Source organism: Trichechus manatus, unplaced genomic scaffold, assembly GCF_000243295.1.
Source record: "Trichechus manatus latirostris isolate Lorelei unplaced genomic scaffold, TriManLat1.0 scaffold00009, whole genome shotgun sequence".
Classification (NCBI taxonomy): domain Eukaryota; kingdom Metazoa; phylum Chordata; class Mammalia; order Sirenia; family Trichechidae; genus Trichechus; species Trichechus manatus.
In genome coordinates, this window is record NW_004443945.1 from 33,739,241 (window position 1) to 33,766,353 (window position 27,113).

A 27,113-nucleotide genomic window follows, 5' to 3' on the forward strand; every position below is an offset into this window, starting at 1 on the left:
AGGGCGTGTGATGGGTCCTACTTCTGGCCCAGTGGACTCAGCAATCTCTGAAGCCGGCCTGGGACCTAGTGCAGAGTGGGGAGGGGCGAGATGATTGGGAGCGAGGTTTTCCCAAAGGCAGGGTTTTTGATCTGCCTGGTAGGCCAGATGCAAGTACTTATCTTAAGCCAATTGTGCACTGCTTTTCACTGATTCTGGATTTTCAAGTAGACTGTCTATCACTGGGTCTCTCCCAATGTGGAAAATGCCTCCTGAGGACCACTGTTTGCCTCACCTCACACATGAGCTGATTTGGCCTGAAGGATGCCAGCTCCCACTCGTTCAGGTCTGGCAACTCCTCACTCCTTCCGAACTGTCACTCCCTTCCCCCTGCCACTCAGTCCAATTCCTCAGCTTTGCCTTTGATGAGGGCTCCTAGATTGTCATATACAATTGGTTCACTTATTTTGTTGTAAATGGGACTGCAGGAAGCATCTGACTACTCTGCCATCTTGGACCCACTTCCTCCATCATTTCCTTTTAAAGTCTCGCCAGAAGCACGTTTAACATTCACATTTCTAGCAACATTCCTTTGCTGGCACCATATGTATTCTCTAAGATGATAGGGACTTTCTCTATAGCTCTCCTCACTTCCTTCTGAGCCCTCACCAGAGTTGCCTTTGATGTTCGTAATTCTACTAACAGTCTCTTCAAGGCCATCTAAGCTTTTGCTATTAGGCATCTTGAAACTCTTCCAGCATCTACCCATTACCCAATTCCAAAACCACTTCCACATCTTAGGTATTTGCTAGAGCGGTACCCCCACTTCTCGGTGCCAAATTCTGGCTTAGTTGTCTAGTGTTGCTATAACAGAAATACCACAAGTGGATGGATTTAACAAACAAATTTATTTTCTTACAGTTTAGGAGGCTAAAATCTGAATTCAGGGTGCTGGCTCTACGGGAAGGCTTTCTCTCCATAACAGATATTTCACATGTTTGTCACTTGAAATTTTCAGAATTAAAAAAAGTAATAAAATGTGTAATGTTAATACTTTCATATTTCTTAAAAGATTAGAAAATAGCTTTAATATATAGCATGTTATTTTATGCTAACATTTCTGCAATGATTATTCTGTGTCAACTACTATGCCAAGTACTTTAATATATATTATCTCATTTACTGCTCACAACTAACCTATGAGTTAGGTATTATTCTTAATTTGGTTTTACGGGTGAAAAACTGAGGCTCAGAGATGTGAAGCAACTTACTCAAGGTCACACAGCAGGTAAACAGCAGATCTGGAATTAGGAACTCAAAATTCGTCCCTTAACCTCTATGTTGGATCACCTCCGAGAGATAAGAATGCAAAAGACAAGTTCTGATACCTTTGATTTTGTCTATACTGCCACAAACAAATAGCGAGATACAATATTACCTGAAGTTATGGTGTAAATATTTGTAATTTCTATGGAAAATTCCATAGACTTTGATGTCCCTTGCCCATGCAGGTTATCTTGAGGTACTTTCCTATCAATTCCAGACTTAAGAAGCTTCCTGCAGGCATCTTCCAGTCCAAAGTCAGGACTAGGTTATTGCTTGTCCAACAGAGGACATTGAATGCAGGACAAGGAGAGAGGCCCAGGAGAGCTGGGGCCAAGCTAAGAAGATGTGTCAAATGTCAGAGATCAGCAAAGTCAAATAGTTTAAAATTCAGGGAGGCTGGATGAGGCAGAGAGTCCCTGGGTGGTACAAATGGTTAACAAGCTTGGCTGCTAACCAGCCAAAAGTTTGCAGATTTAAGTCCACTCAGAGATGCCTTTGAAGAAAGGCCTGGAGATCTACTGAAAAATTAGCCATTAAAAACCCTATGCAGCACAGTTCTCTTTTGACACACAGAAGTCACCATGAGTTGGAATTGACTCAGCAACTGTTTTTTTTTTTTTTTCGGTCTGGGGTGGAAGGGACCAGAAGAAACCCAGAGAAGTGATCCAGACAAGAAGGGGTCAGGAACCCATGTAGAAGAGAGACAATGAATCAGAGATTTGGAAGAGGAGCTTAACACTGAGCCAGTAGTTCTTTGGGGTCAGAGTGCTTGTTTACACATTAACATTAATGGGAGACCATTAGCAAGAAAACCCACAGGTTGGAAGGAGGGAGAGACAGTAGTTTTTGATGCCTATGTTTTTGACTTGTCAAGGATGGGGACTAGATCTTACTTATCTTTGAAGTTCCAGAACCTGGTAGCTGGCACATAAAAGTCATTTGGTTAGTGTTTAAAATGTATTACCTGTCCCCACAGTTTCTATAGTTTAGCAGCTGAAGTTCCCTTTGAAGAGCTTCTAAACCACTTGGGCATTTGTAGAAGTTGGGTGAATAAGATGAGAGGGGGAGAGTGATGGCAAGGAAGGGTGCAAGATGCCTAGCAAGAAGCACCCTGGAATTTTTCATTTCTTCCTGTTGAGTAATCCTTGAACCCTCACTAACTGTTCCCATACTCTTTAGGGTTTTGAATGTAGGTTGTGACTGGGTAAAAGTTCCCTTCTCCCTCCCTTTTGTAAAATTCTTACGTATCAACTCACTTTATTTTTAACTGTTTCTCTGAGACATTCATAGTTCTTTCATGGGCTTAATTTCTTGTTAGATTTGATGTGCAAAGAATTCATAAGTCATATTTTATCTCCCGGGATGGGAGACAACCTTACCCCAAACAAAACAGGCTAACAAACGATCAACCAACCCATCAAGCAGTCATCCATATCATCTTTCTAAATTTTATTTTCCAGTAAAAAGATTTTGGCAGTTCTACAAATTAGATAATATTGTTTAGCATTGTTGTGAACTTCTGAGAGAAAAATATAAAGAAGTACCTTTTCATATATATATATATATATATATATATATATATATATATATATTTTATTGTACTTTAGGTGAAGGTTTACAGAACAAGTAGTTTCTCATTAAACAGTAGTACACATATTGTTTTATGACATTGGTCAACAATCCTACGACATGTCAACCCTCTCCCTTCTCAACCTTTTTTTTTTTTGGTGAAAATATACGTAGCCAAAGATACACCATTTCAAAAATTTCTACATGCACAGTTCAGTGACATCGGCTACGCTCTTCCAGTTGTGCTGCTATTCTCACTTTAGATGAAGGTTTACAGAACAAAACAGTTTCTCATTAAACGGTTAGTACATATGTTGCCCTATGACAATGGTTAACAACCCCACTACACGTCAACACTGTCCTTACTCAACTTTGGGTTCCCTATCACCAGCTTTCCTGTCCCTTTCCACCTTCTAGTCCTTGTCCCTGGACTGCTATGCCTCATTAGTCCCGTTTTGTTTTATGGGGCTGTCCAATCCCCGCCTGAACGGTGAACCTCGGAAGTGACTTCACCACTGAGCTAAAAGGGGACCATACTCTGGGGGTTTCTGCAGTCTCTTTTAGGCCAGCAAATCCAGTCTTTTTTTGTGTGTGTTAGAATTTTGCTGCACATCCTTCTCCAGCTCTGCCCAGAACCCTTGTTGTGATCCCGGTCAGAGCAGTCAGTGGTGGTAGCCGGGCACCATCTAGCTGTACTGGACTCAGTCTGGTGGAGGCCTTGGTAGCTGTGGACAATTAATTTTTTGGACTAATCTTTTCCTTGTATCCTGTTCTCTTCATTCTCCCTTGCTCCTGAAGGGGTGAGACCAGTGGAGTATCTTAGATGGCTGCTCACAGGCTTTTAAGACTCCAGACGCTACTCACCAAGATAGAATGTAGAACGTTGTCTTTACAAACTATGTTATGCCAACTGAGCTAGATGTTCCCCAAGACCATGGTGCCCACAGCCCTCCGCCCAGCAATTCAGTTCCTCAGGGAGTTTGGATGTGTCTATGGAGCTTCCCTGACCTTTCTTTGTACAAGTTGTGCTGGTTTACCCAGTACTGTGTACTGTCTTACCCTTCACTGAAGATACCACTCGTCTATTGCCTGTTTAGTATCCCCCCCCCTCCCATCCCTGATAACCAACAAAGATTGTTACTTTTTGTGTGTAAAGTTTTTCATGGGTTTTTACAATAAAGGTCTTATACAATATTTGTCCTTTCGTGAGTGACTTATTTCACGCAGCAGCTTTTCATATGTTTCGACCCTATTCTGCCATCCCCTGGTGAAATTAGGTATTGCAAACCAATTAACCAGGGTTAATATAAATAGTTAACAGAACACCCGTATCATTTTATAGGAAACAGATTAAATTTCAAATTTCTTTAAAAATTCATTTTCTTATTACTTTTATGAAATCACTTCTATTTTTCCTAATTAAAAAAAAAAAACAAGTTTTTCCTGAACAATAATATTAACTTCTATTTCATCACTGTCTAATATCTATTTAGGTTTTGTCTTGTGTTGTTACTTGTGCTGAATTCTCTTATCTCACTATTTTGCTTCTTACCCTTTTTCCCTGTCTATGGGCAGTTAACTGGCAACTCACTATAATATTTGCTTGCCATATTTTAGAAGTGTTTGTCAGAAAGATTTGCTGTCCATGATATATACAGAAGATTGATGGCTGTATTTTGAGGAGTTTGAGTGGCATAATCTGAGTAACAGAAATAACGCACATGTGAATTGTATTTATTCACTTTTTCAGACCACTGTCTATTTAAAGGTGTATAAATAAGTGAGGGTAAATAGTGTAAACATAAACTCTTTTGGCTAATGTAAAAAAACATTTTTCAATGTAATATGATGAATAATTATTGTGCTTCAGATATTTTTTCAGTCTGTTGGAAAAGCTTCACTTTTAATAAGTCACTTTAACCAAGGTTAAATTCACAAAGAATTCTAAACCCTAAAACATGAATTCATATGAATTTAAATCTTGAGACCAGACATGGGAATTATCACCCATGGTTGGCAGCTCTGGATGTAACACTAGGTGTCTTCCCCTAGATCTGGCTTCCTGAACCATTGTTTTTTTGGGGTCCTCACTTTTAATCTTTCATAAACTAGTGCTTTCAGCATTAATTAGTGGATTTGTTTGGAACATTGTCCTATGTAATTGAAAATTCTATAGTTGCATTATATTTCCTGGTATACCGATTCAGGAAAAGAGAAAAATCTTATTCGCCTCAGAGAAATAATTAATTAAAAGTAACAGATATTTATTCATTTATTTCCCTGTTCCAAAAAGTGTTAAGGTTTACTACCAAAAACAAACAAACAAACAAACCCATTGCTGTCGAGTTGATTCTGACTGATAGTGACCCTATAGGAGAGTGAAACTGCCCCATAGAGTTTCCAAGAAGTGGCTGGTGGATTTGAACTGCTGACCTTTTGGTTAGCAGCCAAATGCTTAACCACTTCGCCACCAAGTCTCCAAGGTATACTACATAAATAGATAAAAACGAGTAGAAGGGATAGAAAGGAGTTAAGAGGTAAAGTTGTTACATAATAATTATTACTAATAATATTAAAAATTATGAATTGTTGGTGAAAATTTGCTAAGGATAAACTTAAAATTTTACTTTGAGTTTTCCAGCCATCCGTCTAAAGAAGAAAAGCAGGTACATGCTTCAAATTGTTCATAAAATTAAAATAAATTAATTTTCAATAAAAAATTTAGCAATTAAGTTGTTGCGGGGTGGGGGGGAAGCACATTCATTGTTGAGTCTAAGACTCAAAAGAAAATTTCTTGTGACGTTTCCCTGTAGAGATGCGCTGTGTAATTAGCAACACCCTTACAGTCATCACAGTGAGACATTTCAACAGGTTCTTGTTCATAATGTCCCTCAATGTAGGCCAATGGGTAATTTGGTAAAAACAGTTTCAGGGGCTCAAAAGAATATGGTCGAGATACAGAGCTCTACACGTGTCTGGGATTACGTGTCTTTCAAGTAATTTTCCAAAAATATTGCTTTTTAGCAGCGATTTTCATTTGTACAGAGCAGCAGTGAACCCCAGACTGTCCTCCTGACAGGTACCTGGAGGGTGGCTGTCTGGAGTGCCAGCCCAGGCACAGCCAAGTGCGTTAGCTGGCAAGCACGTGGAGCTAGGCTGACAAGCTACACTGGACACATGCTGAGGAGAAGCTGCCTTTCCTCCACATGGAGGTAGAATGAGGGCATATCCTTGAATGTGACCAGGATTTTCTCCAGAAATTGGAACACACTGCAGTGTTCCTAGGAAAAGGCAATCGAGGCCACCAGAACTCCACAGCAAATGGCTTGGCTAAAATAATTCTATATTTGAAAAATCTTAAGGCAAATCTGGCAAATATTTATTTCAGATATAAAAACAATTCATTAATGTTTCACAGAATCTTCACTATTAATCTTGTCCCTTTCTGGTGGACCTTCTTCTAAAATAAAATAGTAGAAAGAAATATTTCTAAGGAAACTGAATAAATTAACTTGTATAGAATGAATCTTTTTATGCTAGCTAAAAGTTGAGGACCATCTGCTACAAAATGATGACTTTGATTTAAAAGTAGACTGCCAGCTTTCTTTTCAGTAGATGTCAGACAGTAGGGCTATTTATCTTTTAAAACTATACTTAGTTTGTGGCCATTGAGCCGCTTAATGTACATTAAAAAAAAATGCCTACCGATGACTTTATCTCCCATAGGATTCTTTACCAGTTATTAACACATTTTCTTGATAAAATAAGTGATCTGGCTCAAGATAGAAGAGAATGCTCTTTTCTCATTGGCAAGGGAGAATCCTTGTCTCAGCAAAAGGTCAAGATACATGAACTTTTTCTTAGACAGTTTATACCACAGCAGGACCAGAGAAAAGCCAATTTCATTTGCTTGCAATGGTGCTGTGAACCTTTGAGCTGGGTGGAAGAATTGTGGACTTTTATGTTCGTTCCTTGACAACATACACCTTGGGCCCCTTGAACATCAATACCTCCAGCGTTTAAAAATGGTACAGAGTGCCTGTAGCAGGGGTGCAGGTGTTGCTCCGTGTCTGTGGAGCCGTCCAGGGGATTAACTTGCTGGGTTCAGCTGGGTAGTTCTCCTCTAGACCTGGAGGCAGGGCTCTGCTTGTCTTCACAAACCATCTAAAGTTAAATTCATGACCCAGGCAGTTCTCCTGGTACCAGTTTGGTGTGGCGGCTCTGGCCACAGTTTAGAGCAACTTCAGAAGAGCCTTGCTTCACTCCGTGCCAGAGCAAACCTTGGTTTTAAAGTCATTAATGAAGCTCAGAAGCAGACGCCTTGCATTAGCATGGCTTCAGTGCGAAGAACATTTCCTGCCACAATAAATGCCATCTACCCCACACCCACCAGTGTGGGTAAGGGACAAGTAGAATAGTGAGAAGGATATGGATGGTGTGGGAGAAAGCGTATCTGCTTCTTTCATGGTCTTTTAGGGTTGATTTGTGCAAAAGGGGAAATAAAAGAAGGGGAGTCAAGGACACGGCCATTCTTAGCAACTCTCCAATTTAGTTAAGGAAGCCAAGGGACTCTTCCTCCCCAACCAGGGTCAGTCTGAAACAAAGCTGCCCTACGTTAATGGAGATGCCATCCTAGAGTGATTTGTGAATCACAGCTTTGGTTTGAGGGTTTCACTAATCCAGGCTCCTGCCAAGACAAGGGAGCAGGGACTGGGGCCTTTCAGAGGGATGGTGGGTTTCCAATGGCATTCCCAGACAAGCAGGAGACAAGAACAGCTGAGGGGACCATGTTCATTGTTCTTTGGCAGGAAGGCCAAGGAGGAAGGTGGCAGTTTGGAAATGTGGCTGTGCACAGTGCCAGCTGTGAAGTGCTCTGTACCAAACAAGCCAGTGATGGAAAACAGTCTTCTTAGTAGAAAGCGCATTGCCACAATGGCAACTGTTTTCCGTGAAAGAGCAGTATTATGGAAGGAATTGTACTTTATATTTAAATATGGGTGATTCTGAAATAGAGTTTTTCTTTAAGTCTTTTATAAAACATGACTTTGCTGGCGGAAATACGATAGAAAGGGCAAAAATCAGCCCAGGGGGTCATCAAAATTCCTACTCATTCGAGACTGCCTGTAGCTGTGCAAGGGATTTCTATGTAGAAATGGAGAGGACAGCTAGCGTTCAATGTGTACCTACTATGCGCTTCACACATTACTTGATAGTAAAACAGCAGCAGCAATAAAACCTATAAATTTAACGAATTTTTTGTTTTTTTTTAGACCAGTTCAAACTCTGCTTCCTTATGTTCTATAACCAATATTTACAAATCTCCTGTTTCAATTATCCATGTCACTGCTCTTATTATAGAGGTAACTGGACATAGAGTAATGAAGGACAGGAGTGGCACATTTTCTCTTGTTAAAGGGAAGAAAATCAGTGGTCTGTAGAATTTTTATTTGTGCAACTGTGATAATCAAAACAGCCAAGGCTAGTGCTGATTGTATCATCACAATGCAAGTAGTCAGTCACCTTCCAAACATCCCCCTCAGCCACTTTCTGCTTCCATTTGATCACGAAGCTCTGTGCTCTGTACCTCCACAATGCCTCTCAAATCTATTTTCTTCTCACCATTCCTGTTGTAATGGCTCCATTTGAAGCCTTTTAATTTATTTTATTTTCCTTATTCTGCACTACCGCAGTAGCTTCCAGACTGGTAGCTCTCCTTCTGGTACTGGTGTTTTTTTCTTTTGATTTTATATATATATATATATGAGGGAATCCTAGTTGTGCAATGATTAAGTGCTCAACTGCTAACTGAAAATATGGCAGTTCAAACTCAACCAGTGACTCCTCGGGAGAAAGACGCAGTGATCTGCTTCCATAAAGATTACAGCCAAGAAAACCCTATGGGGCTGTTCTACTCTGTCACGCGACATCACTATGAGTCAAAGCGACTTAATGGCATCTAAAACCAGCAACAACAATGACAAAAAAAATATGTAATTAGAGATCTTGATGGTGGCATCAGTGTGCTTAAAATCCTTTAAAAAAAAGTCCTACCAATAACCTACTGAATATAGTCAAACTCCAACACAAAGTTCTTTCAAGCCATCTTTTTAATCTTTCAAGTCATTAAAAGCCATCTTTCCAGTCTCCTCGCTCCTTACCTCCATGCACTATGCAGCTTCAGGTTGCACAAACATCCGGTGCATGCCGTTGTTTCTTCCAATGACTCTGATTGTAAAGTCTTGCCACAGTTGTGTGGGTATCACTCTGAATATTTGTCTCAGCATAAACTTTATGCATGTACATTGCCTTATACAGTCCCGCTGCAGGACAACACTAGTGTAAGTTATTATGAAAATCAAATCTGAAGTAGATTCGTGTACTAGTTCCCAACAGTGATGACACTTGGCTTCTCCCGGTACAGTTGCTGAGTTGCAGTTACAGAGTCATGATTATTTTGGAAGATCAATGGATGTTTCTGTTTTTTCCTTCAGGAAAAAAAAAACACATGATTAGTTCCACACATGACTCTTCTTCTTTTCAATTTTTTACATATGAATTTTTTGTTTTTTTAAACCAGTTCAAACTCTGCTTCCTTATGTTCTATAACCAATATTTACAAATCTCCTGTTTCAATTATCCATGTCACTGCTCTTGTTATAGAGGTAGCTGGACATATAGTAATGAAGGACGGGAGTGGCACATTCTCTCTTGTTAAAGGGAAGCAAATCCGTGGTATGTAGAATTTTTATTTGTGCAACTGTGATAATCAAAACAGCTATTGTCTTTTTTTAAGATACAATGGATATGCATGTTCATTGTACTGATCTGTAAAAATCCAAAGAGAAAATCAAAGTACTCATAATAACAACACTTAGTGATATCGACTACTCACATTGTCATACTTTACAGATATATACATGCTGTTTGGTAGTCTGTTCTCCAGCCCCACCCCACCTCCTCACTATTTATCTTATAAAATTTTCTGTCTCTTTAAATATTCTTCCATATACCTTTTTCATGAATGCTTGGTGCTTCATCATGTGGATATATCACAACTTCTTTAGCTATTATCCTATATTATTGGGTATTTAGGTTGTTTCCAAACTTCTGTTATTATAAATACTAAATAGTATAGTGAAAATTCTTATACTATCCTTTTTTCCACGTTTGTTTTTGAGATATATTCCCAGAATGGAATCTCTGGGTCAAAGGGCATGCGCTTTTTACTCTCTATAAAGTTTGTAAAAATTTATACTTTCCATACCCTTGCCAGTATATTGGGGACTGATAGTTTAAAAAGAATCTGACCTACTCAAATAGGTGAAAACTGATATCTTGATTTAATTTGGATTTTTTTACTTTCCAGTTACAAATGATCCCAAAGATGAGAGCAGAGAGTAGAACCAAGGACATGTGTATAAAGAGATAGCATGTTATATTATTGTGACACACTTTCTTTATTCAACTCCCCTCTTTTTTTCCCCCCACCTACAAGGAATAAAACAAACAAAAAATCCAGGGCTGAAATGCTTTGTTCTATTATTTATTAAAAGATTGGTCAAAATAGACTTATTTCAATGTAACATTCTTGGTAACCTCATTTCCTGCCCTTTGCCGCCAGCATCACAACCTATTGAAGACTGCAGGGCCCGCTATCAAAACTCAGGCCTGAAGGATCACAAATAGTGATGGTTTATGACCTTCAACTTGAGGCAGGAATAGACTGTTCTATTGTTTCAACATTTCTGTGAACTGAAGCACCGATAAAAGACAGGAAATTGCCTTTATTTTTGTCTCTGGAGTGTTCACAACTATTTTTACTGAAATTCTGTGAGTCTGACAGTTTGTTTATGCTTCCAGGGAGGCTGCAGCCAAGTGGTTTCACTAAGTTTTGGAAGGTCATTGGTGTCTAACAGGCACTTTCTTGTTAGAGAAATGGAAAATGCAAAAGCTTTTGTTACCAGTAGCTGGTAACTTCTCATAAAAAAGGAAAATATTATTTTTTTAAACTCTTTTGGTAGGGTTACAAAAGAGTAAAAAATACTGTATTTTTCACTCAGATTTGAAATATCTGAGACAGTTCATTTACAGCTAAGAAGCCAATTTCCATGCCTGCAAAACAAACAAGTAAGGAAACATGCAAACCAACAGAGTGGGTTGTTCTTCACTGAAGCTGGGTTTTCCATCCCCAAGGATGCAGACGGAAATGCTGAGACATGCAAATGCTTCCCGTTGGGCCAATGCCATCATTGCCTCTCTCACTTCAGTTCCTCTATCTAGAAGGCATTTTCTGTGATAAAAACTCTTGACAACCGCACCTTCAGGCTATCAAGATCAAAAAAGCATCAATTAAAGCAACTTACAGAAAAAATGATTTTATATAGTTACACCTCCAGAGAAAATCAGAGCACCCATAATAACAGCACCCAGAGATAGCTACTGCTCACATTGCCATATTTTATAAAGATACTGTGAAATTTTTCTATCTTTTAAAATATTCTTCCACACACTTTTATTATGACTACATGGTCCTTCATCATGGTGACATAGCATAGCTTACTGAGCTGTTATCTTACTTTTGGGCATTTACATTATTTCCAAAACTTGGCTATTGTAAATAAATGGTCTAATGAAAGTTCTTGTAACATCCTTCTTTTCATATTTGTTCCTATTTATAAAGAGTTACTCTTTATAAAAATGCCTTTATCTTGTAAGGCAGTCATTTTTGGCATCAATTTTTTTCCTTTTGAATGGCAGTGTAACCCTACCAAATCGTTGCTGTTTCTACTCTCCATTCAGAATTACTTAACACCTACCTTGTTCCAGGTGCTGTGTAAAGCATGGCAGTCACAGAGGTGAATGCGAATAGGTTCCTCCCATCAGGGACAGTGGAAAAGGACCAGTGTGGAAAAAGCATATTGACCCAACAAACCAAAAAAACCAAACCTGTTGCCGTCGAGTCTATTCCAACTCATAACGACTCCATAGGTCACAGTAGAACTGCCCGATAGGTTTTCCAAGGAATGATTGGTGGGTTCAAACTGCAGACCGTTTGGTTAGCAGCCAAATGCTTAACCACTGCACCACCAGCCCCCTCAACAAAGGGGTTAAAAAAACAAACGGTTGTCGTCGAGTCGATTCCGACTCATAGCGACCCTATAAAGTGCCTTTAAATATGCTCAAGACCATGAGGTTAACAGAGCAGAAGGACTTCTAACTCACATTGCTGGCATTCAGGGCCCCTTCCAATCAATGAATGGTTCATGGAATCTCTTCACGCACCTCTGATACACTGAGGAGTCGTCTCCTCGCCACCTGTAATTTGGACGTTTGTTCCTAATAGAGCAGATTGTGTTACTAACCTTATGACACTAGATGGAGCCAGACGACATTCATATGTAAGTATTTTAGAGGTTTGGAGTTTTTGCTAAGAGTGATAAAATTTGGAAATGGATAGTGGTGATTGTTGCACAATGTGGTCAATGTAGTTATGGTTACTGAATTGCACATATAAAAATGGCTGAAATGTTTTGTTATGTACATTTCACCATGATAAAATTTTTTTTTTTAAAAAAATACAGCTAACAATGAAGCTTGGGGTTGAAAAAATTTATGAAACAAAAGCTGTAGTTTATAAAGTCAATATTACTTTTTGCACAAAGTCTTTATATATTTTTCAAAAATTAAATGAGTTTAGGCATACATTTTAGATCATTTAAAAATAGGTTTTTTCAATTACTGTATGACCCCACGTGTATGAAATACTTAGATTAGGTGAAAAAGACAAGAGTGTGTTAGTGGTTATCAGGGACTGGAGGGAGGGGGAAGTGGGGAGTTATTAATTAAATGGTATTGAGTTTCTGTTTAGAAGGATGAAAAATATTTGAAACTGGATAGTGGTGTTGGTTGCATAACAAGGTGAATGTAATTAATGCCACTGAATTGTACACTTAAAAATGTTTAAAATGGCTGTTATATATATTTTATCACAATAAAAAATAGGTTTTTCATTTGAGAATTATATATAAATATATATCATTACCAAAAAAAAAAAAAAAAAAAAAGGGAAACTTGTTGCTGTCGAGTCATTTCCGACTCATAGTGACCCTATAGGACAGAGAAGAACTGCCCGGTAGGGTTTCCAATGAGCGGCTGGTGAGTTCGAACTGCTTACCTTTTGGTTGGTAGCCAAGCTCTTAACCACTTCGCGACCAGGGCTCCATATTTATTTATTACCATATAGCAAAGTTTCCCTTTTTCCTTATATTTCCAGAACCAACTCTTAAATACTCATAGCCTTGTAAATGGAAGAGTATAAGTCAAAACAGTATTATTTCTAGTGCTGAAAAAGATGTATTCCAATGGGCCTCTTTATTTTCAGAAGACATTTACAGAGGTAGAAATAACATGGGAACCAAAACATAACAGAAAAATAGGATTACAACATGAACATATCTGATCATTTAAATAAATTCGGATTCAATGCATAAGCAATCATCGAGTGCCCCATGTATTAGACACTGGGCTAAGTGCTTTCCAAACATAAATCTCATTTAGTAGTCCCTAGAAAAAACTTTGAAATAGTATGATTCCTATTTCAATAGATCCCCTTGCATATGGAGAAACTGAGATTCTTTGTGATTTCACAGACCCAAGACCATATTAGAATTACTAGTCTTAGTTCCTACCCCTCTGCAGTAACACTTCCCACCTTTCCTTTAAGCATAACTATCATTTACCCTAAATAATAATCAATCAAGAGTAATTAAATGCAGTGAACATTTTATTTAAGAGAACATAAAAACACCAAGAAGATGAGCTGTGACCAGTGTCTTTGGAAACAACTTTTAATGTTTTAGTAACCATGTCTAGATAGATGCCAAGCTAAAAATCTGAACCATTGACGGTTAGCATTTTTGAGCAGATGCTTGCTCCTTTATCCTGGAACATTCTCCCCACTCTTCTCCTGGATAACTACTGCTCAATTTTAGGTCTCAATTTAACTGTTATTTCCGGAGAGAAACTTGATAGTAATCCTTAGCCCCTGCTGTTCTTACGCAGAGCACCTATGTCTTTTTCGTTATTGCACTGAACTATGTACTTAGTTGAGTGGTTGTTTATTAAAACCTCTCTTTTCCTCTGGACTGCAAACTCTATGAGGCTCTTGTTTCCTTAGTATCTCACACAGTACCTGGTACATAGCAGGCATGCAGTAGATAGCTATTATGTGAAGACATTAATGAACCTTACTCCTTTAAAAAATTGTTCTGATAATTAGTGTCATGGATTGAATTGTGTCCCCCCAAAAAAGTGTGTAGTAACTTGGCTAGGTCATGATTCCCAGTATCGTATGATAGTGTAATCTGATGTGATTTCCTTATGTGTTGTAAATTCTATCACTATGATGAGATTATATGTGATCTCCTTATGTGTTGTAAATTCTATCATTGTGATGAGGTTATACTGATAAGGTTGACAAGATTAGATAGTGTCTTAATGCAATCTCTTTTGAGATATAAAAGAGAGAAGCGAGCAGAGACACACGGGAACCTCATACCACCAAGAAAGCGGTGCTGGGAGCAGAGCGCATCCTTTGGACCTGAGGTTCCTGTGCTGAGATGCTTCCAGACCAAGGGAAGACTGATGCATCACAAGGACCTTCCAGACCAAGGGAAGATTGATGACACAGACCTTTCTCCAGAGCCGACAGAGAGAGAAAGCCTTCTTCTGGAGCTGATGCCCTGGATTTGGACTTGAAGGTTACTGGACTGTGAGAGAATAAATTTCTCTTGTTAAAAGCCATGCACTTGTGGTATTTCTGTTGGAGCAGCACTAGATGACTAAGACAATTAGCAACTGTGGTTATTTTCAAAGAGCAATGGTTTTTTGGGACTAAGGGGATATTTAAAAATATATTTTTGGTTTCATTAAATCCACACAGTTCAGGACAAATTTCCTTATTGGTCAAGAAAATGGCTTTTGAGTTCTAGTTATTAAGTTGTAAATGAACTCTCCAATAAAAGGAAGTTGATGATGAACATAAAGTTGAAAAATAAGCAGATTTTAAAAGGTAATAGGTTGGTTGGGCCTGGGATGTAGAAAAAAGACATCTGTTATCTTGTGGGTATAAGAGCTTATGTTTCACCAGCACAGTGACTAGAAAGGCACATGTTGACAGCAGGAAATTGAAATGCAGAGGATAGCAGTTGCGATCATAATTTTCTGTTGTTGGGCTTACAATATTGCTAATATTTACTGAGTTTATACTATGTAGCAAGCTTTTGGGACAATAGGCAACTGAAGAGATAGTTACAATAAAACTAATAAGAGCAATAATTATGGTATTCATATAAATGCATAATAGTACAGAGAAGAGGGATTAACTCTCCCTGGGAGAGTCAGAGATGGGTGTATAGAGGGGAACTAGGTCCTGAAAGATGAATAGAGGACTGCCAGCTGGCAAAGAGAATAAAGGGAATTTCCTGAAAAAAGAAATGTACAAATAATAGCCTGTAGTTATTAGGGAGCATGCCTTATCTGAAGACCAGAGAGACATTTAGTGTCAATGGGGTAGAGATAGGCAGTGGGTAGTGATAAGAGGTGAGACTGGGAGTCTAGGATGTGGCTGGGTCATGAAGAGTGCTGTATGCCATGTTAAGTTATATGTAAGCTATTTCAGGCATGATGGGCAATTTACGTCATTGATTAAAAAATAGCATGGCAATCAATTACCCTCTGGGAGATATAGCTCCTGGATGGCATATCTCTTCCTTTCTGAGAGTCTCACACTAGAAAATACAACAAGAGAACTATTCAGCAGTAAATGTGACTGTATTTGTTACTCTGCTCTTCAAGAAGCTTTCAAACGCAGTAGCAGATTTTCCGATTGCTCTGTTGAAGAAATGGGTAGCAGTATAGTATAGTGGTTCAGAAAAAATTTTGGCTTCAAATTGTCTGATTCTGAATCCTGGATCCTTCTTGAGTAAGCTACTTAATCCCTTATACCCTCAGTTTCCTCATCTGTGAAATAGACATGAAAATAATATTACTTAGCTCATGGAGTTGCTATAAGGATTGAGATAATGCTTGAAAAGCGCTTAGTTAGCTCAGTGCCCCCAGCACATGCAAATACTTAATAAATATTAGCTTACCAAAAGGTCCAACTATTATCCAAGATGTATTCAGTACATGTCAGAATCTAATCTCTTTCCACGGAGCCTGAATCAGTCATTGTTCAAACTGACAGTTTCCTCACTGAAAGTTCACTGAGGTTAGAAATGAGTCCTTGCTTTCTAGGTCCTTGTTCAACGTCCCTTCAGCTTTTTGTCCCAGGCTCTACACAGAAATTCTAGTGGCTGAAGAGCAGTGGCTTCTCTGCATATGTGTCACCTGAGGCCTTGAAATCATTAAAGTGATCTGAGTACATGTAGTTCTGTCTTAATTATTTTTTGGAACAATTGAGAACTTTGAGAATCACATTTTGGTTACTGTGAAACAAAAAAGATTGGAATTACTTTGAAGCAGTCATTACTCTTGTCATCATGATAAGAAAAGAATAAAATGAATTAAGACAGGGAAATTAATGGAGAACCATGCACAAATCCTATACTCTGTGGCTTAGGAAATTCAAAGGAAAGTTTGTAGTTAGCTAAGGAGAAGGACATGGACAAGAAAGACCATAGTAGAAGAGGTGCTAAAAAGCGGCTGATAAGAACAGATGTTAGTCTCTCTCGGGTCTCAGCTCCTCATCTTTCTGAAGGAGTAGAGGGTGAGACAGAGTGAGAAGGAATTCGTTAAGAACTGGCTAACCATAGCCAAGCACAATGATAACTTCTAGGAAAAATTCTTAGACATCTTGAATTTTTAACAAAGAGGAGGAAACAAAATAAAATACGCAAACCGTTATTTTGGTAAAGCAAGTGAAAGGCAGCTCTTCACATTTTATCAGGAAGGGATTTCTTTTTTTTTTTTCAAGGAATCCCATCTCTACCCTCTGTTAGGGTAAACACAGAGAACAAGAGGGAGTTCTGTGCAGAATCCACACTCACTGGGTGTATGGGAGCCCGGACATGTGAAAATGTAGGCAGAAGAATTTAAAAATTCCAGGAAAAAGTAGGACAATGTTAACTTAGAAAATTGCCTTAAACCAGAACTTTGATGTGAGTCTGAATTCATTATGAAAATGAATTGTTCTCATATATGATGAGTATATGAGAAACCTGGTAGGCTCGTACTTAGATTTCTTAGGCCTGCTGACCGACTGCACTGCTGCCTGCATATTCTTTTTCTCTCTCTCAATCTCACTCTCTCGATGCCCTTGTTGAATAATTTGAGTTTAGTATATCAGGGGTAAAAAACAACACTGAAAGTAAAACCAATGAATGAATAAAATAATGTGCATATGTTTTAGCTTTTACCAACTTGATTTTAAATTCCTTACAGGCAAAAAATGTCATGGTGTCCCCACAATACCCTGTATTTACAGCAAGCTATGTAAGCTGTCTGTGCTACAGTTTTTATCATCTGTAGGATATGGATAATAGTAGTAAAAGGTAGGAATCTCATTGGCTTGTTATGATAATATAATGAAATGATATGAGTACAGTGGATATCACAGTGCCTGATATGTTGTATGTCCCCGGGAAATATTTGTTATTAGAAGTAAGAGCACAGTGCTTTACACAAATTAAATGTTTCTTAGGTATTTGTTAATATCTGAATTATCTAGTGCTGCTGTTACAGAAAAACCACAAGTGGATGGCTTTAACAAACAGAAATTTATTCTCTCACAGTCTAGGAGGCTAGAAGTTTGAATTCAAGGTGTCAGCTCCAGGGAAGTCTTTATCTGTCGGCTCTGGGAGAAAGTCCTTGTCATCAATCTCCCCCTTGTCTAGGAGCTTCTTAGCACAGGGACCTCAGGTCCAAAGGACGCACTCCCCTCCTAATTCTTCATTCTTGGTGGTAGGAGGTCCCCATCTCTCTGCTCCCTTCTCTCTCCTTTTATCTCTTGCAAGATAAAAGGTGATGAGGGTATACCCAGGGCAACTCTCCTTACATAGGATCAGGGCTGTGACCTGAGTGAGGGTGTTGCATCCCACCCTAATCCTCTTTAATATAACCTAATCTTGCCTCATTAACCACAGGAAAATTACATCAAATCACAAAATGGTGGACAACCACACAATACTGGGAATCATGGCCTAACCAAGTTGACACACATTTTTTGGGGGCACAATTCAATCCATAACAGTTAATATATTGCCCAATGATTCTAAACATTCTGCTAGACTGTACGGAACAAAACCTTTCACTCAGAGGATTAAATCTTTCAAAAAGTATTATCATCCTACTTCATTTTACGTTCATTAAAATCTGTGACTAAGTATGATCATCAAATGTTAGTTCACAGTCAAATAAATTGTAAAGGGGTTTTGTAAGTTGCCCAAGATTACAGAGGAAAAAAAATCAAGTTCTCTGGTTCAAAGCTCTTTCCATAATACGAAAATCTGCCTGCATTATCTGACTGTAGGTAAATGTACAGCAAATGATGTATGACTTCTAAAGTGACATTTGTTTCAAACAATAAAAAAAAGACCTTATAGATATTTTAAAGAAATGAAAATGTCTTCCTTGTGGAATTTAGATTCTAGGAGGGAAGAAAGAAGCCATTAAAATGTAATATTTTTTAAGAAGTTAGAATGAGATCTCTCAGGCAAATATAAAATGAACCCGTGTCAAAGATTTTATTTAATTCCTTTATTAATAAAGGAATTGGTAAGATGTTAAAACCAGTCCAAATAGCATTCAAGAAACTTGTTGTTGTGTGCCCTCGAGTCATTTCCAACTCATAGAGACTCTATGGGAAGTGGAACTGCCTCACGGGGTTTCCTGGGCTGAAGTCTTTAAGGGGGCAGATCACTGGTCTTTTCTCCTGCAGACTGGCTGGTGGGTTCCATTGCACCATCAGTAAAGTGTTAAAAACCAGTCCAAATAACATTCAAGAAGTTGGGTATATATACAACAGCACATGTGCAATTTAATAAAGACACCCTAGGATCAGATTGCTGGGTTAGATACAAAACTGGTTAATGACTTTTATTGGACAATAAAACATAATCGTTAGGGTTATCTCTTGTGCCAGACAAAATTATTTACATCTCTACTGGGTGATAATTAAAAAGTTAATCTCAGCTCCCATAGAAATTCAATCCAGCAGTGCACTGAAAGAAGACCCAGTAATAGTAATCTCTTTGTTACTAATAATCTCTCTGCCTATTTCAAAGTCTTGGATAATTTTTCTGACAAAAATAAACAAAAACATTACACTATCAAAGAGAAAAATTAACAACAGACATCTTACTTTGTAAGTTTTTTTCTTACCCATGAAACCAGCTTTTTAGCTGGCAGGCCAGACACCTAGTTTCTGATATCAGTTAATCTCAGTAAAAGGCAGGGGGTGGGGGGGCAATGGTTCACTTAATCACATTAAGATTCGCCAGTGGTTGATCTTCTGTTCTTCTCCCTCCTCTTCACTTTATAAGCCTCATTGTAACTAGCCTACTTTGAGCCATTTGCTTTTTTTTTTGTAATCAGAATGGTCTCCCTATATGCAGATAGATTAACTGCTCAGAATTAACCTTATGTTTCAATTTAAAAAATAAATAGAATAAAATGTAGCTTTTTTTTTGTAAGCAATTGCTTACTTTATGCTTATTGGGTTGATTTTGATCTTGAACCGATTATGGTTGTGCTTTTTTTTAATTAATTTTTTATTGTACTTTAGATGAAGGTTTACAGAGCAAACAAGTGTCTCATTAAACAATTAATACACATATTGTTTTGTGATATTGGGTGCCAACCACACAGCATGTCAAAACTCTCCCCTTCTCGACCTTGGGTTCCCCATTGCCAGTTTTCCTGTCCCCTCCTGCCTTCTTGTCCTTGCCCCTGGGCTGCAGTGCCCCTTTAGTCTGCTATTGTTTTATGGGCCTGTCTAATCTTTGGCTGAAGGGTGAACCTCAGAAGTGAGCTCAAAGAGTGTCTGGAGGCCATACTTTCAGGGTTTCTCCAGTCTCTGTCAGAACACTAAGTTTGGTCTTTTTTTTTTTTGTGTGTGAGTTACAATTTTGTTCTACATTTTTCTCTAGCTCTGTTATGGTTGTGCTTTTATTCCAGGCTCCACTGTAACATTATAGAATGCAATCATAAAGCAAACAACCTGGGAGCAGAGTAAATGATTTTAGGAACATAACCTTGTACAGGTTGAGGAACAAATGTGAAGCTGATGGCCTTTCTTTTTTCACTCTTTTTTGTTGTTGTTATTATTGTCCATCTGTTCATTCAGTATACAAGGAAAGATAATAAAAAAAAAAAAAAGACTACGGAGGGAATCTGAGGAGAACACTGCTTTGGAGTCTTGAGGGAGTCAGAACTAAGTTGCAATACTGCTCAAAGTGAAAGGGCATGCCAACATGAGAACAGTGTGAATGTTTGATTCACAAATGACCTGAGCTGCCTAAATGACTTATTTTAAGAATAAGAAGACAGAGGTGCAATGAGTGTCTTTCCTGAGGTTTCTTACAGTGCACAGTTATAATTCAGGACTCCAGCCTCTGTACTCCATTCGCTGTCCCTGTGGCCTCTTGTCCTGACTACCGCTACAGTCTTCTGCTGGCCTCTCTGCTTCTACAATGTTATGAAGATTTCTCAGATCCACATTTCACATTCAGGCCTCTCAGACCCCACCACCTCCTCAAAGATTCTGTGATCAGCAATTAGTCTCATCACATCACCTATGTGTTATATTTTCATCGTGCTTATTGAAAGGTATCTAATTTGATTGATTATACTTTCTACAAATAAACTTGGTTGTTTATATTTTATTGTACTTTAGATGAAGGTTTACAGAACAAACTAGTTTCTCATTAAACAATTAATACACACATTGTTTTGTAACATTGGTTGTTAACACTTGCCCCTTCTCAACCTTTGGTTACCCATTACCAGCTTTCCTGTCCCCTCCTGCCTTCTTCTCCTTGCCACTGGGCTGATGTGCACATTTATCTCATTCTGTTTTATGGGCCTGTTTAATCTTTGTCTGAGAGTCACTCCTGAGGTTCATCCTTTAGCCAAAGATTAGACAGGTCTATAGGGTCAACAATAACACCCGTGAGGAATCTGCTTCATAGTTCAATCAGGTATATGAGACTATGGCGCACACCAACCCAAAAGCAAAGACAAGGAGGCAGGAAAGGATAGGAAAACTGGACAAATGGAAATGGGGAACCTGAGGTGGAGAAGGAGAGAGGGTTGACACATTGAGGGGTTGGCAACCAGAGTCACAAAACAATTTCTGTATTAACTGTTAAACAAAAAACTAATGTGCACTGCAAAATTTCACCTAAATCACAATAAAAAAATAAAGTTCAGCTCATAAGCCCATATAACAGCAAGAAAAACCATAAAGCATCAGGTGAATATTGCTTATACACAAGCTACTGACCTGAGTCCTTTTTATCCATCATTTCTGACCCTTATAACCCCCTGAAACAGAGGTATTATTAGACTTTGTTCAAAGAATAGAAAATAGATTCAGAAAGATTGGTGCTTTGTCCAAGGCCTGTCAGGAGGAAACAATTCAGGTTATCATCTTGTCTCTTTTCTCTCCTGAAAGTTGACTAGACCTAAAGCAAAGCCATTGTGTCAATTCCAACTCATAGCAACCCTATAGGACAGAGTAGAACTATCCTATAGGGTTTCCAAGGCTGTAATTTTTATGGAAGCAGACTGCCACATCTTTCTTCAGTGGAACAGCTGGTGGGTTCCAACCGCTGACCTTTGGGTTACGAGCTGAGTGCTTAACCACTGCTCCACCAGGATTCACTGACCAGGCATAAGGCCAACATTAATCATGCTTTTAAGTCTATCACATGGTGATCACTCTGGAATGTGTCTTACCTACAATAATTTAGAATGTGTTTCAGGTGCAGTTAAAGTGCTGGTCACTCTTAGAGCTACGTTGTACGGTACCACGTGACTGTTCCCGATGAAGTGTTGCATTTGCAGACAATCAGTTTCAGACTGCACAAAGCCTGCTGTTGTAAATCCCTTCATTTTCTAGCTGTAGAAATAAAAAAATGTTCCAAGAAAATGCACAGAGAGTGTTTCTGAAAAGCTAATGTATGTGCATAACTTATGCTTTTCAGCTTTCTCTGTGTCCCAGGCTACAATTCTTTGGAAGATAACTATTATACTGAATGAGTGTTAGCACAGAACTTCAAGGCCCTCAGCAGCCCATATTATGCAGTCAGCATTTCTATTGAATCATAAATGTGGCATTCACATTCTCAAATCATTTCTGTCTCTCTGGCATTTGCTGGAAAGAATAAGTTCCATTGCTCATCTTAATCATCCGGCTCTCTTTGACGTATAATTCATTGTTCAGATCTTCTTTTATATGGAAGGAGGTGCAGTTCTCCTATGAGGAGCCGATTGCCATTTCTGAGACTGAGGGAAGTCAGTAGCGTGTAGGGACTGAATGTGGGTGCTCTGGAGTCAGGATGAAGGTCAGAATCCCAGCTCTACTTACTACTTCATTGAAAGTTGCTTAACCTCTTTTCGTCTCGGTTTGACCATCGTAAAATAAGGGTGATAGTAATGACACCAATTTCTTAGTATTTTAGTGAAGATCAGAGATAATGCGTGCAAAGTGCTTAGCACAATGCCTGGTGCATAGTAAGTGCAGAATAAAGAATATTTAATATTATTTAAATAATATAATAAATATTTATAATATATTTACAATGTAATAAATATTTAATATTTAACATTATCTTCCTAGTCATTTATGTAAATTCAGAAGCCAGGGGGCTTCCATCCTAAACACTTTATAATTAATTACTGAGAACTTGTACACATACGGACAGCTTAAGAAATCGTAATCAATTTTATGGATTAATCTCTAATTCAACTCGATTAACACTTAGTGACCATTTCTATGACACCAGGCACTCTTGTTGGTGCTGAAAGTACAGAGGTGATTAATCATGAACCCTGTTTCTCAGAAAGCTCACAGCCTACAAGGGAGACAGTTATAGAAATGAATGACTACAGACTTCGTGTGCAATGACATAAGGATGCAATGGGTGCAGAAGGAACATGGAAGAGGCACTGGCTAGCTCTGAATGGAGCTACCAGGGAGAAATAACACACATGATGAGGACATCCAGGCAAAAGTGTCTCTTCCTTCTATACCATGTCCAATACAACACCAATTCCTGCCAAGTTTATCTCTTTAACGTTTCTTATTGCTCCATACCACTTCAATGTCCTGGTTGAGATGCTAACATGTCTGGCCTGGATGACTGCAGTGGTCTCTGGTCTTGTTCCTGGTCAAGCCATCTTCTAGTCAGCTGTTAGAGCTTTCTTTCTGAATGACAGATATGGTGCAGTGACTTCTTGCTTAACACATTTTAGTGGCTCTCATCACAGGATGAAGTCCAAGCTCCTCTTAATGGCCTTAGCTTACCTTTCCCACCACATCTCCAGCCTTGCACTCCAGCAGCACCAAATTGCTTGTGGTTTCGTGCACAATACAGGAAGTTCTATTCCTTTGCTCATGCTGTCCTCTATGCCACCAATATCATCTTCTTCTTTTACTTGATTAAACCTAAACTCTTAATGATCCTTAAAATCTCAGATCAGGCATCATCTTCAGGAGCAGTCCCCAGCCCCATGCCGGGCTGGGCTGGGTACTTTTCTTTGTGTTCCTGTAGTATTCTGAACTTCCAGTTGTTGCTGCACTTAGCACATTGTAATGATCAGTTTTTGTGTCTTTAGCATCAGGGACTATATTATAAACCTTAACAGTCAACATTTGTTTAGTGTGTATCAGGCTCTGTGCCAAGTGCTATGAACTCACTTATTTGTTAATCTCCCTTTTTCAGACAAAGAAGATAAGTAGCTTGCCAACTATCATGCTGAAACTTTGAATTGAACAGAATGGATTCACTAGTATAAAGATTATTCTAGAATTGTATTCTTGGCATTCTTTTATTTGCCTTAATGATGATAGAATGTTGGAGCTCTAAGGAATCGAAGTGACATCCAGTTCATTGCCATTAACATACAGGTATTTAATCTTTGGGAGGTAGAAGACACAAAACTCATTGTGCTTGAACAATATTGGCTCTTCTAATTCCTGTTGAGGTTTTGAAATGGTAAGCATATTCTTCTTTGGTAGTGTATACACAGGATAACTAGTGTATACAGTAAATACTGCCCTAGAAAGCTGGCATCTTTATTCAGGGTTCTGAAAAAGGTATTCAGAAGCTGCTTAGCTTTCACTCTCAGAGAAAGTTTTCTGGGGTTTCAGAGACTCCCCCCTTGCCTTATTCTCTGATACTCTGAGAAAGGCAAAAATCTGGGCTCTGTGGCCTTATTTCTGGAAGGTAAAAGATTGAGAAATCCCAGTGATTGTGGCTTATTTATTAGTTCATCCATTCATTCATTTATCAAATTAATTATTTTCTCATTCATTAGATAATTCAATCAATATTTGCTAATCACTTAATTTGTGCCAGGTAATGTCCTAGGCTCTGGAGATAAAGAAAAAATAAAAATAAAAAAAGAAAGAAATATAATTCCTATTTTCAAGGAATTAATAAGCTTCTAGAAGGAGTCTGTCAGGTAAATAAATAAACAATGAAAAGATATTGGTGTTAAGTTAGAAACAATACATGGTCAATGTCATGGATTGAATTGTGTCCCCCAAAAATATCTATCAACTTGGCTAGGTCATGATTCTCAGTATTGTATGATTGTCTACCATTTTGTCATCTGATGTGATTTTCCTATGTGTTGTAAATCTTATCCCTATGATGTAATGAGATGGATTAGTGGAAGTTATATTGATGAAATCTACAAGATTAGTGTCTTAAGCCAATCTCTTTTGAGATACAAAGGAGAGCAGTAAGCAGAGAGACGAGGGGACCTCATACCACCAAGAAAGCAGTGCTGGGAGCAGAGGGCATCCTTTGGACCTGGGGTTTCTGTACTGAGAAGCTCCTAGTCCAGGGGAAGATTGATGACAAGGACTTTCCTCCAGAGCCGACAGAAAGAGAAAGCCTTCCTTGGAGCTGATGGCTTCAATTTGGACTTCTAGCCTACTAGACTGTGAGAAAATAAATTTCTCTTTGTTAAAGCCATCCACCTGTGGTATTTCTCTTATAGCAGCACTAAATGACTAAGACAGTCAAGATAAAGGAAAATGGAGCTGTGCTTCCTCAAAATATTGTTTATGGTAATTATGGTATTATTATGGAAAGACTTTGGTTTCCTAACTATTCTAGATCTTACATCACTCGAGTAAGTACAAGGATTTGAACTCAAATCATCAGTCAGAATCTAGTGAGAGGCAACATGATTCCACCAAAACACTGTGATGATTTTGCAGTCTACGTCTGTGTGCATAGATTGCACATATGGCAAAAAAATTGTAAGAGTACACTTTGAATCATTAACAAAACATGAGACCCTGGGTTGGACAGAGGAGATGGGTGCTGATTGCTGAGTCCAAAAAATAGTAAATGTCAGAGTATCAGCAGTGAAAATAAATACCACACTCTCTTGACAAAAATGCTATCACAGATATCAAGGGGCTTTATTTGGCTTCTCCGTCTCCTGCCGGTGATTGAGAGCATAAAATTCTGAAAGATTGTCCTAGGAAATTTCTGTTACTTTTTTTTTTTTTTTTTGAGTCCTCTCCCTCTGCACTTTTGTCAGGGCTCTGTGGACCTGGTGCCACCTGCTTCTCAGAGCACACAAAAAGGCTTCTCTTTTTTGCTTGAAGGCCACTGGGGGCATATCAACTTCCAAAGGAAATAGCCTCTGCATACGGTCCAGGAAAGGTCTCTCTTTTCTCATGTAGTTCTTATTCAAATGAGAACAAAATATTGTAACTTATTCCAATTACCAGTGTTCTCTGCAAGACGGCATCATCTTCTTTGCTGAGTGACTGCATCTCCTCAGGACTCCTTTGGAGTCCTGGCCCAGGTTTCAGCATCACTTGTTGGAGTCACTTCCTCTTCTCACTTTGGGCTTGGAGAGGGAAGAGTGAGTTCTACTCCTGGTTATTCCACCTACTAATTCTAAATTTTTCTTCTCTTACCTTTAAAAATGCAGAAGTTAAATAGGGTTACCTTTAAAGTGCCTTCTATCTCTAACAAGTTGTGATTCTAAGGAAGGAGAAAATAAGGATACTGAAGATTCAGGAAGGTATAGGGGTAAAGGCCAGGGAAATTGGTTAAGATAGGGAATGGTCAGGTAGGTTCTGTGTTCTGAGCAGACAAGGTTGAGAGTCCATGCTACTGAGTAGACAACATTGCTAACCTAAGCTAACCAGCTAGGGAACAAAGGATCAGAAATACCAACAAGGCATCTGAGCTCCTACAGATGATGGTGGTGCTGATGATGCTGATGATGCTGATGGTGATGATAGAGCAGCTAACATTTACTGAACACTAACTATGGATCAAGCTATCAGGCCACAGTAGCAATAAAACGTCAGCATGTAGGCTGGGTGTGGGTGTAATAGTAGGAATCATAGAGAGCAGCTGTAAGAGTAAGACCTGCTTTCAGATTTGGAGAAAGTCAGAGACAAGGGAAAGCTTGGGACTTTGGCACATAGTTTGTAGAAGGAAATAATGAGAGGTCAGAGGAAAATATGAAGTATTAATGCTTCATTATTAAAATTCAGGTGGTGTAATTTCCAATGGATATAGAAGAAAAGGAATAGTGAGAGGAAGGGCAAGGGAAACCTGAAGCAATTAAAGTGGTCAAACAGCAAGTCAATTTCATTAGTGGAAATATTTCCAGGTCTTAACTCTTATTATTTCTCTTTAAGTACATAGTATTGTTTATCATATGTTATTTATTTATTTTATATGGAAACTAAATATGGACTGTACTTAGTGACTTTCTTCTTTTGAATAGAATAAGCTGGAAATGACTGTGTGTACACCAATGCCATCTCTGGTCTAGAACATTCATTCACACAACAAATGTTTCCTGACTTCCAACGGTGTGTCAGACAATTTTCTAGGCATTAGGGGCTCAGAAGTGGAAAAAACGGCCACAGATTTTAGAAAATTTACATTCTAGGGAAGCTAGAAAGATAAATAGATAAATGTCTGTTTATGTTTTAGCAAATATTATGTGAGTTTCAGAAATTAAGTGGAGTC